This window comes from Ambystoma mexicanum, chromosome 2q (assembly GCF_040938575.1).
Source record: "Ambystoma mexicanum isolate Mex_15411 chromosome 2q, UKY_AmexF1_1, whole genome shotgun sequence".
Classification (NCBI taxonomy): Eukaryota; Metazoa; Chordata; class Amphibia; order Caudata; family Ambystomatidae; genus Ambystoma; species Ambystoma mexicanum.
In genome coordinates, this window is record NC_090924.1 from 1,441,631,890 (window position 1) to 1,441,636,542 (window position 4,653).

General features: G+C 43.3%; 1 long non-coding RNA gene across 1 annotated transcript; it reads right to left on the reverse strand.

The window, feature by feature from the left end:
• Positions 1-2,194: 2,194 nt before the first annotated feature.
• LOC138569099 (uncharacterized) lies at positions 2,195-2,976 on the reverse strand. The gene is made up of 3 exons (XR_011303126.1): positions 2,828-2,976; positions 2,642-2,738; positions 2,195-2,508 (listed from the first exon to the last, which is right to left on the reverse strand). It is a non-coding gene; the product is annotated as an uncharacterized lncRNA (long non-coding RNA).
• Between the last annotated feature and the right edge of the window lie 1,677 nt (positions 2,977-4,653).

The following is a 4,653-nucleotide window of genomic DNA, read 5'->3' on the forward strand; positions in this document are numbered from 1 at the left end:
ACTGAGACAGGATTTGAAACATCTAAAAGGTAACCCAACAATAACCAGGCATTTTGAAACAAGGAAAAGAAAATCGCAATATAAGAACTGGTTTCGGGGGCATAGTCATATGATGTACCAAAATGATGCAGAAGAAATGTTGAGAGTACTAAACATGAACTCAAAATTCTTCTGGTCCCTTATAAATGGAAAAGAAGATCAGGTGGCCTTATAACTAAACCCAATCCAGGAATCCGGATGGGTGGACCAGTGGTCAGAAAAAGGGAGAAACAACTACTCTGCTGTCGGCCCAACAAGAAGTATAAATCCGACAAAGAAGAAATCAGAAGTATTATCAACAAGGTGAGTTCCTCCCATGTCTCAAGCCCTGATGGCATGACAAACACCATGCTCAAGGAAGTCCCGGAATTCTGGACGGATTTCTGCATGTAACTATTTAAGCGAATAATGCAACATGGCAGAATGCCTGTTTCATGGAAAAAGACGGTTGTAGTTCCGATTTTGTAAGAAAGGAGAGAGATAAAATCTTAAGTACTACCACCCTATTTCCTTGCTAGATGTCCTGGGGAAAATATTTGCATGTCTAATGCTGAAAAGACTTAAAGGTGGATACGAGATTCTGAAAACCATGATAATAGGCCAAAAGGATTGGTCAATAACGTAGACTGTGGGTTAAACCTGATGCTCATCAGCCTCCTCAAAGCAGCAACAAGGAAATTAAAATCTATACTCGGCATGTATAGACATGGAGGCTGCTTTTGATCGCATTAACAGAGTTAGCCTGTGGACAAAACTGTCGGCCAGAGGATGCCCAAAGGACCTGATGGCTGCAATAAAAGATCTTTACACAGGGCCATCCTTACAGATTAGATTGGACCAAGAAGGAAACCTAACGAGGGGGATCGAAACATGCAAGGGTCTAAAACAGGGGTGCCCCTTGGCCCCTGTATTATAAAACTTCTTTTTAAGCGACACGAAGGAGACACTGGACCCAGCAAGATCTTGTTCCCTGAAAATAAATGGACTCCCGGTTGGGCGACTGTTATACGCCGACGATCTGGTCCTGCTCAACAGAACACCGATGGGGCTTAAAAAACTAGAAGCCCTACAGGACTACAATGAGAGGAATGGGTTGAAAATCCACACAGAAAAATCTGAAATCCTGGAGATCGGAAACGTAAAAAAGGCAGAACTTTTTGTAAAAGGTTGTAACATCAATAAAATATCTGGAGGTTAAGATAAGTGCAAGCAGTATTGAAAAAGTCTGGATCCAAAACCTGCACCTGAAAATAAAACAGCGTACCGCCCAAGCAATGGTGATCGGGAGAAAATTTGGTACGTTTTCACTAACGCCGATCATAAACTTTTACAATCAGAAGGTGGTCCCAACGTTAACATATGCAGGAGTAGGTGGTTTGGGAATGCCTTGGGAAACCTGGAAAAAAAACCTATAAAGTAAATTCTGGAAGAGGATCCCAAGACTCCCAAATGCCATACCGATGCCAATTATTAGACATGAGCTGGAATTATTATTACTGCATGCAAGAATTATCTGGGGATGGCTGGTAACCTTCAGGAAAATCAGCAGGCTGAACTGCCCGCCACAATAATAAATTATAAAAATGAAAGATACAGGGATGAACATTCGCCCCCCTAAATCAATGGAAAGATAAATGTATAGACATGTTGGTGAACCTAAGTCTGACAGTTGACATCTTGAGTCAAAATCCATTGAGAGTGAAGAGGGCACTAGAAAAAAGACTGGGCGGAATCAGAGGCAAAAAGATCAGCCACCGGAATGCATACATTATCTAAAAATCTTACCGGCCTACTGAATATAACCCCAGACTATCTAAGAAAATCCCCAAGTCAAAGATTCAGAGACTGGCTCTTGATATTCCGTCTGAGTGTGCTACATACAAAAGTCATCTTATACAGATATGGTCGGGCAAAGGACGACATTTGCCGGTTCTGTGGCACTGAGGCTGAATCCTTGCAACAAATTATTTTGTTTTGCCCTACACTAAGGACGGAAAGAACTATGTTGCTGTATGAGAAACTGTTAGATAAACTAGACCGTATTCTCAGGGTGAGAGGTCAGACACAATTCCAAAATAATGCAGGAAAAACAGTTAATCATACTGCAATCCTTTTTTTATACAAAATGCATTTTAATGGCATCCGAATAGTGTTATTGGGGATAGAGCACCCAGGAAATATTATGGCACAACAATACAAATAAGTATGGTCCAGTGAAAACAACTGGATCTCAATGTGATACAACAAAGAGTGTACTGCTATTTTTCATAACAGTCATGCAGTTACAGTAATAGAACATAAACCCATATTCATGGACATGTATACAAAAAGACACATAGACAATGTTTCAAATGTGCACTGTTGACTGGTAATATCGTCGACACAACTGTGTTTCGGCCTAGAGAAGCTGTCTGAGCAGGCCTTCATCAGGACGTGTGGTGACCTTAGAGGGAGTCCTGGAGTCTCTATCTATGGACAAACAAATGGGGAATTGTCAATGGAACCGTGACCTCATTTTAAAATGAAAATTCAAAAAGCTCCCAAAGGGATGCTAAAGTAGAACAAGGTGGGGACTCCTAGGAATAGGAGTCTAAAATCTTACCAAAGATTTATCCAGTGCTGGGATATGCGAGATAATCCATCATTAATATAGATATCTGTAGGGCACTGAGTGCGTCGTGGAGGGACAAAGTTTGTACCTGTAACGACATATTTAGGAATCTGTAAGACTATTGTACAGTCCGTTGGGCCACATGTGGGCAGAATGGAAAACATGAGAGGGTCTTACCTCAAATAGTAAGACGGAAATTCTCTGCGAATGTAGGTGGAAAACACTCTGAATAATGGTTCCTCAGCCCAGAATGTCCGGAAGCGGCAAAACTGTGTGAGAAAACACATGAAGGAAAAAGTAAGGACTCGTGTGCTATCGTACAGGGTGAGCTCAAAAGTTGAGTTCCGCTGGAGTATGCTTAAAGGTTATAAATCCAGCCTGTGGAGGCAGAGCTGAAAGACACCGCACAAACGCGAGCGCATGGTCAATTACTCACAGTTGTATGTACGGGTCTGGGACGAGCAGAGCAGCGAGGCGTCGCTGGACGCGAGCGCTGTGGAATGAAAACGTCTCCAAGGAGACCGTGAGTAAGGCAACCTATTGGTAGAAGGTGGCACTCCCTAGTGGGCACGTGATCCCTAAAGTGCCCAATCAAGTTGTGACGTGGAGGCCCTTGCGGACTTGTGCGTAGGCCGTGTCCGATGCTAGACGTATGAGGGGCGTGTCAATGTAAAACGAAAGCTCTGTGATGAGTGGCTCCAATGGTGAGGACACATGGGTAAACAAAGCAATACTGGTCGTGAGTATACGTTCAAATGTATACCAGCACAAACTATTCAGAAGAAATGCTAGACCCAAAGGGTACACAGACACAGCAAGTTGAATTCAGTGCTCGAGCAAAAGACATTGTACAAGGATATTAGACGTACGGTCATTGAAATAATTGGATGTTATCGTCATTGCAATACATGGATATACAAGTAAAACCAACATAATTTTGATCAAACATGAATGATATATATGCACACAAATGTCGGAGCAGAGAGACATAGTTCTATGGTGTGCAACATCAAAAACCCAGAAGGGGGGGTAAGTAATGATATTGTGGTAGAACCATCATGCTGAATAGGTGTGTTCAAGAAATACCAAATAACTAAGTCAATCGTATAAGCCAGACAAAGCATATGCATGTATAATCTGATTAGTACTAACGTACTGGCCATGGATTTACTGGTTGTAGAAATGTTTCCACTCCACAGAAATGTTCAACCCTGATTTAACGGTGTCAAGTTGATGGACTAGTTGTTGTTCTAGCCTTGTCAAAGCCTTGTCTCTATCGCCGCCTCTTTTGTGTGGAGTGAGTTGCTGGATAATGGTCCAGGATATGTCATCGTTGGTATGTCCCAGTCGGCTGTAGTGGTCGACCAAGGGTTTGTCTTGGATCTTGTTCTTGATGCAGGACCTGTGTTCCGAGATTCGCTGTTTAACTGGTCTTATGGTTTTGCCTATATATAGCAAATCACATGGGCATAGTATCCCGTAAATTACGTACTTGCTGTTGCAGTTGGTGTGAGTACGTAGGGTCCGGTTGTAACCCTTGTGTTCAAAAGTTTTGGTAGGGCTAGTGTAGCGACATGCTATACAGGTACCACACCGGTAGTGTCCCACAACACTTGGGAGGTCCCATAGTGTATTGGGTGTCTTGGTTTCTTTGATGTAGGTGTGGTCATTAACGGGCCCGTTGTTAGCATCCTCCCCATTCCCATTGAGCCCTATGTGGGCTCAAATGGGAATGGGGATGTACCGGATCCGGGGAAACACCCTTTCACGAGCCCTCCAAGGTCAGAATGGCCCGGTAATTCCCCATTCCAGGAACCCAGACCCGGTACCCGGTATGGGGGTAATCATGCCGCTAAAAGCAGCATGGCTACCTCCATACTCGTAATGAGGCCCATTGTATCATATGCCAGCAGAAGTCTATCTCACACAGAACAGGCATACTCACAGGCCGATAAAGAGGGGTTGGCGGTTGTGTGGGCCTGTGAGCATTTTCAACTATTCTT